At 38.6% G+C, this 14,175-nt stretch overlaps 1 protein-coding gene across 1 annotated transcript in view; it reads right to left on the bottom strand.

The window, feature by feature from the left end:
* CHD7 (chromodomain helicase DNA binding protein 7) overlaps positions 1-14,175 on the bottom strand; it is a 66,623-nt gene that overhangs the window by 27,675 nt on the left and 24,773 nt on the right. The gene's annotated exons all lie outside the window — the stretch shown is intronic.

The raw sequence follows: 14,175 nt of genomic DNA, 5'->3' as shown, positions 1-14,175 counted from the left end.
AGACGCAAGATTGTCTTTTGTTCAGCTAAAACATCCTCGGTTTACAAACAGCTTTAAGATATGGTTATTTTTCTACTATAGGGCAATAGAAACACTATTTTAATTTGATAAAAATGTGCTATCAAAGTTATGAGTTTTTCCAGTGGTGTTCTTTAAAGTTGCTCACTTGAATGAGCACGCAAACAGAACCATATCTATGAGACGCAAAATAAAAAGAATAATGCATATTTTAGGGCAAATCAGGATCTGCCAGCAAAAATCCCCAGAGACTGTCCAACATAGTCACATGCTGATGTAGCTTGGTCAGACTTGAGGAGGGAAGTTAACTGACTTGACTATTCTAATTTTGTTGTCAAATAATGTCAGTATACCAAATTTCAGGTCGATTGGATGAGCCCTTTCTGAGAAAATAGTTTTTTCCACACACACACACGCACGCCTCTACACATGTGTGTTCATGAGGTAAAATTACCTCACGAAAATGAGTTTGAGCACTACCAAATTTCAGCCCTTTTTGAATTTTTTTTCCCACACACACTAAGAATTTAGTAGGTCAGTGTATAACTCTGCCCAGCAGGTGGCGCTGCAACTTGGTTTTTTTTCCACACACACACAGACAGACGCCACTAAGCATTTATATATTAGATATAATATCTCTTTAAAAAAAAAAAAAGAAAAAAAAAAACTTCAAATGTCCATTCATTGCTGACTGTTATGATATCGTAGCAGATCTTAAGAGGATAGCTCGTCACAAAACTCCAAATAAAAGTAGACAGATGCTATGGGCATGTGAAAGGTACACAATCAAGACAATGTAGAAATCCACATCCATTAATAAATATTTTACTGCAGAAACAACCAGTTCATATTAGGTTTACCAATTTTATAGACAAGGAAGTTGTCGGAAACTAAGAAATACATAGTGTTATACAGATAAGTGGGGGGGGGGGGGGAAGGGGGAGGGAGGTCTGAAGTATTGTAACGTTTGGTGGACACAACCATACATATTTCTAGGGAAAGCCGTTGCTCTAAACATTTAAACAGATGGTTTGTCCTCAATATGTGAAGGAAAGAGGAAAACAAACCAAAAAACCCCACACACTTAGGTGGGGGGGCGGGGGTTCGGGGTGGAATTCAGTTCTGCCGGTTTCAACGCGGCGTTAATTCTATTACCGTTAATACAGTAATTTTAACCTCTGATTTCTGTTAGTACAGTAATCTTTAACCAGCGTTAAAGATTACTGTACAGACTGTAATTATGCGCACTATTACCATAGTAGTGTTAATAGTGCTCAGCCCACATTACTTTCGGTAGTAACAAGGCCAATCGAATATGTCCATTAGAAAGCTCACCATTACCACTAAATAGTTAAAATAAAAATACAAAAACAGTCATTACGGCTATTCAAAAGTGGTGTTTTACCACCATCAGGACAGAGCCATTACACACTTGAATGCAACTTAAACTGTTGTCAATCTAGAGCTTGGAGATACATAGTATGTGGGTTCTGTAGATTAAGCACATAGACAGACCATAAATATTGTGCTGCAATGTCACTAACTGACATCCTATGCTTTGCCATTTCAGATTTTTTTTCCTTATACCAAACGCTTTTGACATTAGTGATTTATGAATTAAGTTTTACTGCTGTATTGAGATTAGTAGATGTGAATATTGACAGGTGATCTTTGGGTAGAGGTAAATGGATCAGTAGATTTAACAAACTTTAGAGAAACTAAATAAATGACTACCACAAATATGTTTAAGTTTACTTTACATTAGACATAAGTGGGGCTAATGTGTGTTTTTGGAAGTGAGACTGAACAATGCATTTTACCTCTAAGCTTTATGTATGAAAGAGATCAAGTTTTGGAATAAATTGTTCCTTACTATGTCAAACTACTGATATGGTTTTTATTTTCACATGCACTAATTTAATTGGCACCACAGCTGATCAGTGCAAAACAAACTATTACAGGGTCATCGGATTTATTTTAGCATTGTACAAACCACATTGTCATTTTTCACAAATAAAATTTAAGCATATTAATATAATTATAAAGGAAGGACAAAAGTATGTATGCCGATAAAAAACAGCTATTTTTACAAATACAGAAAATACTTCAATAAAAAAATAAAACATTTCTAAAAAAGAAAATGTTTTTTGACTTAAACAACTTATTAGTAAGTCAGTATATAAAAAAAAAAGTATCATTTTCCTCTCCCTATACGTCTTGCTGACTGGCTCTGAGAAAAATATGTCCTATTTCAAAAGTGAAGAGACCTGTACAGTTTAGAAACCTCACTTGTGTTTTGATAGCTGTGTGCATATTGTTTGACAAACTTTCTAATCCATTTGATTAGAAGCAGCCAATCAGAGCAAAAAAACTGTTCACTTTAGGGGAGAAAAAACCCCCACACACATAAGATGACCATCCATAGTGGCTATAACTTAGAACACTGTTGTCACCACGGTGCTACAATATTAAAAAGCTAATCAACATAAAATTCAATTAATGTTTTATTCAGCACTTTAAATGAGAAGGAGCCTTGCACATAAAGGTAAGTGCTTTCAGATAAAACATTTTGTAATAAAACAGTGTTTCCCTCAAGTCAAGATCAAGACTATGATAAAAGGTTTAACATTAACAAACAATTTACACAAAAACTGATATAAATGGAAAATCAAACAGAAGGCTGTAACATAATTTATCAAACTCTGCTGCAAACTGGGGCCATTATATAAAGATAGTAGGATGAGGATATAATCCAATGAAAGGTACAGAAGGTAAGGCTAGGGGAAGGGCAGAGTTGTTTCAATCCAGATTATGTCCAAACAACCTTACTTAACCCCTTCCTACAACAGTCACTGACCTGTTCAATGCAATGACAGGAAAAGCCATGACAGATAAAGACGCTTTTTCTGAGACTAAGGAATTGGAGGACAATTATACGTATTAAAGGTTTCCCTACACACAAAACTTGTTTGCTGCTGGCTGAATATTGCCAGTGAAAGCATTTCCTAGCTTATATGGAACACAACCATTTATGGTGAAGTACTCCTGAAAGTATAGCATTAATATTTCAGTCCACAAGCAGCTCATGAGGACAGAAGAGACATCCAATATCTGAAACTAATCTCAGGCCCATCCATGCCATCTGCTTACAGTACTGCATTTTGCAGTCTAAGGGGTAAATGTATCAAGCTGCGAGTTGCTGGCAGGTTTGATAAGTGGAGATGTTGCCTATAGCAACAAGATTCTAAATTTATTTAGTACATTCTACAAAATGACAGCTAATATCTGTCTGGTTGCTATGGGCAACGTCTCCACTTTTTCAAACCCGCAGCTTTATGAATTTACACTTAAGTCTTACTTGAAACATTCAAAAATGTGAATTTTGTGTGCTACACCAGAGATTGTTTATCCAACAACCTCACATCTTAAAGTATTAGCGGCGCTATCACTGTGTACATATATTGTAGGTCTTGTGTGTCATTGTTATGACCATGTCATTCTTCAGCAGCGAAATTAAAATTCTAAATCCAAAGCGGATGGTTTTACGAACAAACTGTGCAAATGGGATCAACAGTATTGTAATAGCAAGTATATTTATAACATCCCCGATACTAAAAATACAAGCCGATTTGATATGAAAAGGCATCTTGAGTCATTCAGGTAACTGGGTCATATTGTAGCATGTGGAGGAAGACGAGGAATGTAGGGTTCCAAATAGCTGATCAAAAAAGGATCATTGAATAAATCAGAACACACTATTGGGACGGATTGTGTGTCATATCGCGACCACACAGACAGGCCGTAGTGTACGTTCAAGGTGATCCTGTCATTCCACCCAAGTACTGAAAGACAGAATCTTGCCCAATGCGGCCATCCACATTTATGGACAAGTTTATTGGCTGGTAAAAGTTTGGAAATGAGTATCGGTCCCATCGTTCCCATAATCACTAGCATTTGTGGTCAGAAGCGTCTGCGATGTTGTGCGTTTTTTGCAGACTCTGGCAGTTTTATTTTTTTACGTTCATTTGGGACAATAGAACGTTCTCCATCTAGCCCCCTAACACCAGGTGCTCATTAACCACTGCACGTCAATCATGATCGTGATTGACAGTTCAACACGCAGTGACACCGGCGTTTAATGCAACACCAGTCGGTAAGGGCCCTTAAGCTAGCCACAAGTGCAATTTATTTTGTTGTTTATGAACCATTTTGTAACACATTTCTGAGCAATCACATCACTATACAATTGTGACAAACTTGATGCAATTAAAACTATCAAACAGTTGATTGCATCAAACACTTTAATCAGCTGCCCAAACCCTTTAACTAGTGGGAAATTTTTCATCTAATCAATTTGACTACCTACATCTGATTGTATGGTCACCTACCCCATTTTTTTTTATATACTTGTTTTTAATAAACTGTTAACCAATACTGAATGATCAGATTGTAATGTGTGGGCTAGTTTTACACACCTTCATGCTACACGTGGCCCATCAATGTAGCATTACATAAAGATTAAAGTAATGTCATAGGTCTGATGAAATCTGACTACAACCTCAGCATGAAATATGACCAACAGGATTTATATAATCATAAGCAATTCCAAAAGCATAATTAATCCCCTATATACCAGATAATATTTATTGCACAAGTTTAGCATCCTATAAATTGTCTTAACATATAGTTTAAGTCAGTACTTAAGGGGTTCAATGTGTATTTTATTTATTTATTTTTAGTCAATGGCCAGTTTAAACCCTAAACCCATACTGCAAGAGTACTTTCAGCGGAACCAAACATGTACCCAGAGTCCTTTCCTGTAGGTATGCTCATATCGTTTAGGTCACATGTGACATGATTTCATGCAGTACACCCATGTAGGAGAAATATTAAACAGATTTCTGGGAGGTTAGGTGGTTATTCACAATGGGTGTTTGAGCACAGGTAGTTAATACGCAGACCGCTTGGCAGACTCCTCATGCCACTGCAATATCACACAGACCAAAAGTGTCGCCATCTGAAAGGAAAGGTCACCTTGAGCGAGCCCCCATGCAACGCTCTGCAGTTAGCTGCCTGACAGAAGGTGAGCACAGAGCACAACGGTTTATAATCAGACCTGTCGGAAACACTTACTGAGAATAGCTCTGCATGTAAGACTGGAGCTTTAATAGATTAACATGCTATAAAGTGAAGCTAAACTATCACTCCCGCAGGAGTCTGCAATGCATTAAGGCCAAATAGGATGCAGGCTGCATCAATAGCAGACTAGTCTACAAATGGAGCTTTATCAGAATGCTGGAAATGTGAAAAAAAAAAACAAAAGTGAAAGCTTTTAAAACATTTTGTTAGGTTCGCCCCAGTAAAATTTATATATGGATGACTGATGGAAGTTTAAAAAAAATAAAAAAAAAGTTTTTTTTTTGTTGTTTTTAGGAAAACCTTTAGCAGTTAGAGAGATGTTAAACCGAACACACATTTTATTTTCAGCTAATTAACACCAAAACTTTAATTAGCAACTTCTCCAGAGTACAAAATGTATGTATTGTGGATATGACAGTTTCTATGGATTATAAAGGGTGAAACAAAATGTATTTAAACTCTAAGCCAGGGAGACCTAGAAGACTCACAGTGGATTACTACAGATCTCCTCTACTGCCTGCACTAATGTAGTCTGTATAACCTGGTTCTAATACTAACTGACAAGTCAGATTATATCCTCTGCAAATTTAGAGGAACCCGGATTCTAATCTCCTGCTTCTCTCTGACACTAGCGGCTGCCCCAGTGATGTCACCATCACTGCATATACTCCTAACATTACAGACAGCGCAGAGCATGAACACCAAGTGGAGTGATCTGGGCAGCCGGACTGTCAGGTGGCCACTGATTTATAAGCTTAATAGGAAAATTAAAAAACACAAATTGCAAAGTAAAATGTTTATAATTAAACTGAGATTTTACTACAATTATTTTGGTTATGTGGTTTTAAGATGCACTTTTAGGATGTTCCATAGCACCTTCTTATAGACTGCAGATATCACTGTACCTAAAGCTGGAGATTCAGTCTATGGCCACAAAAATTCTTCTATTAAAAAAAAAATTATATTACATTTTATTTTACACACACTGGTGCTACAGGAGTGGGTACAGACGATCATGTAAACCTATACATAGGCAGAAAGAAGGCAATCAATTGCCCTTTAAACAACTTAAAAATTACCAAATCAACATCCAATAAGATATGTAGCCAATGACTGACCCAACAATACATCTATTAGGATGATAATTGCTACCTTTAAAAATGTTATGTCAGGAAGGACTTTGTATCATACTACGGTCTGCACAGCACATTAAGAGCTACTGTATTAGGGTGATAAATATGTATTCTTTAGAGGCTAGAGCCTCAGGAATTGTAATACACCACAGTGTTTAAAAATAAACGTGTTTTGTCCGAACCACTAACCACAATTCTGTAACAAGCTGCCAATGCATTACGTCCTGCCGGCGAAGGGTTAAGATGTAATAGGCTCCAAACGCAAAAGTATAACCCAGTCACTAAAGTGTCCAGGTCTCAATGTCTATGTGGATCACACACACACTAAACGGATTTGGCAAGAACAGAAAGTGGCTCAAAGCACAAGATGTAGACGATTGAGAGATACCCTAGATGCTAATCACACTGTCCTCATTCAATGCATATTGCAATAGTGGAAAACACTCAAAACACCTCTCTAAAGAATATATCACACACTGCAAAAAAAGGCATATTTTGTAACAAGGGGAGGGAAATCTTGTCTATATAAAAAGACAAAAAAAATCTATATCTCTTTAGTTTCACTTTAAAAAGTGCATGAAGTGGGAGGAACAACGTTCATATATACATACACACTGCAGATGATGAACTGTTCCTGGAATGTTTGTACAGCTCTGTTTACTCGGAAAGTTTATAGGAAGCTCAATGAATGTTTTTATTTTCCATAAAAGTCCATCCTACAAACCAAACCCCGACTCGGATGAGAGAAAGAAAAAAAAAAAAAAGAAAAAAAGAAAAGAAACAAAATCTACTTTGCTGCGATTGCATGTTACAGGCTGTTGTAACGAGCACTCGCTAGTGGAAAAATTAAGTGGTTGACATGAAAATTATACATTTTCATATGTATGTATCTAAAGCCCCTCATCTTTTATATCAGACATCACCATAAAACTATAAAGAACTGTAGCCAATGATAAAGATATCTATTACAAAACGCGTTCCATGGACAATAACATTCTACAGAGAAGCATTACATCAAAATAAACACTGTCAAAAACTTTGCCTTTTTTCTATAGTAAAAGAAATTGCAAAGTTGATGGTCTTTTAGGGATTATTGATGATAAAATAGGAAACCGGCAGAGAACAAGCTATTTAGTACAACTATTAATTTGCATCATAGTTCATCGGCTTAACATATATTTTAATAGCAGCAACAATTTTGATTTAATTCTTTGGTTATTCATGACACCTCAAAAAAGTAAATAAATTTGTGAATCCCATCTTTGTTAAATATATGAAAATTCCTACATAAATTACTTAAACTGTAGTGAAGCCAAATGGTAGCAACCTAACACACGGACATATATTAGTATAATGTTGTTCCACGTAAGGAATAGGGAAATCCAGTACTGCTGGTGTAACGCACCAGAGTGATAAATACTCCCTGTACACAGTGCCAGCCCTGTTATAGATACTCCTAGACAAGCTCAGTAGTAGCCAGTACACTGCATCCCTGTGATAAATACTCCCCTGACAAGCACAGTGGCAGCCACTACTGTCAGTGTCCTGCACCCCTGTTATAGATACTGCTATACAAGCTCATTGACAGCCCCTACTGTCAGTATCCCGCACCCATATAGATACTCCCCTGATACAAGCTCAGTGGCAGTCACTACTGTCAGTATCCCGCACCCATATAGATACTCCCCTGATACAAGCTCAGTGGCAGTCACTACTGTCAGTATCCCGCACCCATATAGATACTCCCCTGATACAAGCTCATTGACAGCCCCTACTGTCAGTATCCCGCACCCATATAGATACTCCCCTGATACAAGCTCAGTGGCAGCCACTACTGTCAGTATCCCGCACCCATGTAGATACTCCCCTGATACAAGCTCAGTGGCAGTCACTACTGTCAGTATCCCGCACCCATATATACAGTCCTATACAAGCTCAGTGGCAGCCAGTACACCACATCCCTGTGATAAATACTCCCCTGACAAGCACAGTGGCAGCCACTACTGTCAGTGTCCTGCACCCCTGTTATAGATACTGCTATACAAGCTCATTGACAGCCCCTACTGTCAGTATCCCGCACCCATATAGATACTCCCCTGATACAAGCTCAGTGGCAGTCACTACTGTCAGTATCCCGCACCCATATAGATACTCCCCTGATACAAGCTCAGTGGCAGTCACTACTGTCAGTATCCCGCACCCATATAGATACTCCCCTGATACAAGCTCATTGACAGCCCCTACTGTCAGTATCCCGCACCCATATAGATACTCCCCTGATACAAGCTCAGTGGCAGCCACTACTGTCAGTATCCCGCACCCATATAGATACTCCCCTGATACAAGCTCAGTGGCAGTCACTACTGTCAGTATCCCGCACCCATATATACAGTCCTATACAAGCTCAGTGGCAGCCAGTACACCACATCCCTGTGATAAATACTCCCCTGACAAGCACAGTGGCAGCCACTACTGTCAGTGTCCTGCACCCCTGTTATAGATACTGCTATACAAGCTCATTGACAGCCCCTACTGTCAGTATCCCGCACCCATATAGATACTTCTATACAAGCTACGTAACAGCCAGTACACCACATCCCTGTGATAGATACTCCCCTGATACAGGTACACACCTTTTAGTATAGTTTCTGCAGCTGCTTAAATGACTTTGCAGCACGACAGCTCAGTTTATATTAAATTATTTCTTCTCCCACCAACGGCTTGTCAGCATGGATACAATTACTGGGAAGCCTGCTAAGCAACTCTTCTTCTTCTTAACCCCTATATCGGAATGAAGAGCATCTTTTTGAGAATTATGTACTTGTCACCTCCTCGTGTCCCAAAGGGGTTAATCCTGCATTCTGACTGAGCCGACAGCTGTTACTGAATTTACATTTTAAATAAGAATATTTGATTAGGGAAGAAACTTGATAAATGATTATCTATTTTTCATGACAGTGTCCTTTAAAAAAAAAAAAAAAAAAAAACTTGCTTCACTCTTCATTTATTGATGTCAAATTATACGCTTGTGTTTTATGCTATGCCTGCTCCCTGCCAAAGCCATATTTACTATGTGTGTGTATATACACATACATACACAAACACACCAGTGCTTAAAATACTAGATAATAAAACTGCCTTCCATCAGAAGCAACCCAAGGTATTAGAAGTAACTTCACACTTCCCCCATGAATGTCAATTATTTCATAAAATACTTATTTAACTACCAATTTCAATAGTGTTATAGATCTGTCTCTTCCCTCTTATTCTCCTGCACCCTTCTCCCTCTCGAACACCCGTGATACTTTTTTTTCACAAATAAGACTGATTCATTGGGCATTATGTCAGTTCAAATAAAAAAAAATGTAAAAAAAAAAAACAATAAAAAGTGGAATGAAGATAGTACTTACATAATATTTTTGATCACTTTTAGGCACATTCCATTAGGTTGTTGGTACCTTCTTATACCTACTGTAATCATTCTATAGTCAGTGGTGTGTGTGGCCTATGCACAACCACAGACAACTGAATAGAGTTCTGCTGGATGCATGAAAGTCACCCACACTTCTTATCAAGCCATCAGGATGCCATTAAGTGCATTGAATTGAGTGCTGCAAGTGCCTGCATACTTCTCTTTACAACCAGCATGCATCACTATAGACATGCATAATACACGTATGCAAAAAACACTATTTTGAGTTGTGCGGGGACGTTTTACAGCACTAGTGATCAAACCACCACTATAGAACAAGCTTAGGAGTTTGGAGAACAGACTTCTGTACTGGGTACAGTACTCAATCTGAAATTGCTGCCAATGTTCAGAATAAGGAAAGTCTGGCAGTTTGCATGTATGTCACACAATACTGTCTTCATGTTCTGAACATGTAAATCCCTTTAAAAAAAAAAGTTCAAGCAAACAATACATACCTGTGTGTTTTATTCACCTCACATTCTATAATAAAATAGTGATTCATAGACTTTATGCTTTAGTAAACAAGGGTGGAATAAAGGCTAAACGTTTAGTTCAAAAGGATGTTTGTATTAATTTGCCTATTGTGCCCTGTGATTGCTCATTATCAGGGAGTAGTCCATTGTGCAAAGATGTCAGCATCCAGGTGACCCACCAGAAGAAACACTGGCAGAAAAGGAAAGCTGGTCGGTGGCATTTTACCAGGGCTCTGTATTGAAGTTTAAGAATCCTTTGTTTTCAGGTTGAAGAGTTTTAAAGCGGCCAATAAGCTGAATGAAACATAGTTGAAGAAAATTAAAAGAAAGATCTGTACAAAACAGATATCTTTTTCATTTTGCAGGGAAAAAAAACAACTAATACCACTTTCATACTGCCGCCCCTGCAATATCCCGGGTTTTTGAAGCTGGGTTTTTGCAGGGTCTCGGAGTGTCCCAGCTCAGAAACACCATTCATACTGCACCTCGGACCCGGGAATTTCCCGGGTTGACCCCATTCATACTGCACAAGTCTGTGCCCTGGCAATTTGTGGGAGTCATCACCAGAGCAGTTTTCATTGGCTGAAAACATTTTTTTTTTTTTTTTTTTAATAGTCTGCTTTTCTGCTGTTTTGTCCATAAAGATGTGTGAGTATATCTTATAAGATATTTTAATTTTTATTGTTCCATTGTATCATTTGTAAACAATCATTTCTTCAGTGTTTCCACCAATTCCGTTCTGTACTGCTCACCGCTCCGTACTTTACTTTAGTCACCTATGTAAAGTATGTGCAACCTTTCTCTTTCGTTTGTTTCTTATAGTGTGGATGATAGAAGTAGTTGTTTCAGTCCATACTGTTGTTTTCCTCTCGAGGTTTTTTTTCCCGGTTTTATGTATGCAGTTAATGTAAATATTGTGAGCATTACAGGTCATTGCAGTGTTGACACTGTGACATCATCCTCCACAGACAGGCAGACAGCCAATCAGCTTGTTTTCTGTGCAACCCGGGTTGCATCATTCATAGTGCAGGCGACCCGGGTCCGACCCGGGAATTACCCCTCGATAAATCCCGGGTTGAAGACCCGGGATTTTGGACTTGTACCATTCATACTGCACCAAGACCCGGGTCGTTTGAGCTCGCCCCGGGAAAAACCCGGAGTTTTGGTGCAGTATGAATGGGGTATAAATGTTATTGTTCTTTTATTTCAATAAAGAAAAAACACATTACTATTCCAGGTACTGTAACCAAAAGAGGTTATGATAATAGTAATTCCTATGCGAGTTCTATAAATACAATGTTTAGTAAAAAGCAACTTGATAACTTGACATGGGGTGACAGGAAAGTACAAATCAAGGATAGGAGAAGAGTCATGACAAAGGTTAAGAGTTGATAGAAGTAGATGACCGCTTTTTTGGCATATGGCACACAGTGGGGTGGAATATATGTTCTCCTACACGAAAACTAGAGTTCACCAAGTGTTGGGTAAAACTGAAAGTCGTCTTGTAAAAGTCTCCTTAAAAGCTTGGCCACACAGCTGCATTCCAACTGGAGAAAATCCCCATATAAAGAATTGTGCAGCATAAAGATTCCTTGACCTGTAAGCCATACTCTGCCTCTGCTGTCCACATGGCTTAAAAGGTTACGGCAAAAAGTGATGTCGACACCAGTGGATCTTTATGATGTGTTACGTTGATGATCTTCTAAAGTTTTGTCCACCTTTAAACACACAGCTGGAAGAACACAAACAATTATAGGAATGAGCCCTAAAACAGCATAGGTGCTTGCTGCTTTTGTTCAGCTACCGACTAAAACCTACCTAAGTCCATTTTCAAGACTGTTAATCATCATCATTTATATAGCGCCAGCAAATTCCATAGTGCTTTACAATCGGAAACAAAGATAGTAATAAAACAATACTGGGTAATACAGACAGGCAAAGGTAAAGTAGGGTAAGGAGGCCCTGCCCATAAGTTTACAATCAACACTGATAGAACACAATACTAACAAATTAAATGTATGATGTAAAATACTTTGAGAGTGACATCAACCGCAAAGACTAGTGGTGTAAGGCTTCTGTCATACGGACGTGGAAAAATTGTGGAGGATCCTGCTGCTTACACTAGTTCTCAGCCTGTCTCTTCCTGCTTGGCCTCCAGTTCCCTCCACGCCATCACTGAACAGGTCAGCACTATACTGAGTATTAGATGAAAAGATTAGTTACAGGTTGTTTTACACCCCTCCCTTCGAAACTGGACAAAGAATGGTGTAAACAATGTTCTGACTAGTCAAAAAGTAGCTTAAAACCAGCACGGCTTCAGTCTTTTCATTGTATTAAGCAAGATGAAGCAAGTTTTTCTTTGGAGGTTGCACAGAAATCCTATGGACTTGTGCATGCGAGTGGTTTTCAAGCATTAAACATGCGTTCTGACCCTTTATCAAATGTGCCGATGTCAATGGCCCAAAGAAAATAATTGAATGCAACACCAGCTTTCTGCCCAGTGTTCTCTGCAATGCTCAGAAGCACCAACACTCCATAAAATACCATGGAGTTCTACTGTTTGCTCTTTCAGCACACAGTACACTATGCTGCAGGGAAGTGCTGACAGGCATTAATGAACATGCTTCCAATGCTCTGTTAAACTAGAGGAAAAGTACAAGTCTATGTTTTAAACAGCGTTATTTGTCCAACGCCTGTGTGTACGAGCCTTTAAAGTGTCACGTATACGGAGAATACCACAACCTAGCGCAAAAACTTCGGAAACATCTGCATTTTTTATTGGTTACATACATTAAAAACACAGAAACACTGCCCGTTTAAACTTGAGTTCAAAAAGCTGTATGGCTTCTGCCTTTGCGGCCTTCTACCTGATTTACAAATGGGGGATGCAGCATACAGCAAAGGAAATTGTGTTTGGAAAGGGAGACAAGCAGCTCTGTATTCTAGGTTCATTGCAGGAGATGGGAGAGAAACTGTCATTATCACAGCATCCATGTATAAATCAACAGCTCTGGTGTGTGCATTTTCTCTCTCTCTTTATAAGACCTTATAAAGCAGAGACAGTCTGACTGATGGTCACAGTAAAAGCCTGCATGAAATTAAATTTCTTACATGAGGCCCCAGCAGTGAAAGGGTGGTCTCCACCCCCCTGCACCACCTTCATTCAACACTTTAACCTCTGGTAACAGGTCAGGTGACTTTAGCACCCCCCAAATCAGAATGCGCTTGTTGACTCACATTGTTATGCTAATACTGAGAACTGGCTATAACCGGCCTGGTGAGCAGATAATGAACGGCACCAATTACCATCTCACTCGGTCAACTGAGTGTACCTGAGATGGAGGAATCATCCAGAGAACGTCTTCTTGCTCAAGGGCAAATAGTCCCTTCTATAACTGCAACGTTACGTAAAGTGAAATAAGGGATAGAAGAGACGCAGCAAAAAGAGAATTCATGTAACTAGGACGTTGGGGGTTTCTCAGGACTTTAAACACCTGCAAACCACAAGCATAGACCCAGTATACAATACTTACAATGAACATGTAACACAAGTCATTCAAATGAAGGAAAAAACATATATAATATACTCATTTATTCAACTATTCTGTCAGAAGTAAAATATAGGAAAGAAAAAAAAATACGTCACTCCACAAGTGGATGGGTTTTGATGTTAAAGACCTTTACATTTCATTATTGAACAAGTTCAAAGAAGATCATGTGACACAAGGGGAAGGGAACCAGTTTATTAAATAAAGGTAGAAGATAGATGGATACGTAATCAGAAGGTGGCTCAAGTGCTTGACACCTAAATATAGGTCAAAGCAAAGCTTTGGCTGAGGAGGTTAATCTTATATGTCTAAAATAAAATTTGTCGATGAGCCAGAAAGAAAGAACAAGCTTAAACGAAGAAATCTTACTTCTGCTACACTGAGAGTAGCTC

Source organism: Mixophyes fleayi, chromosome 5, assembly GCF_038048845.1.
Source record: "Mixophyes fleayi isolate aMixFle1 chromosome 5, aMixFle1.hap1, whole genome shotgun sequence".
Taxonomy (NCBI): Eukaryota; Metazoa; Chordata; class Amphibia; order Anura; family Limnodynastidae; genus Mixophyes; species Mixophyes fleayi.
The sequence above is the reverse complement of the archived record's forward strand: the minus strand, read 5'-3'. Positions and strand labels throughout refer to the sequence as shown.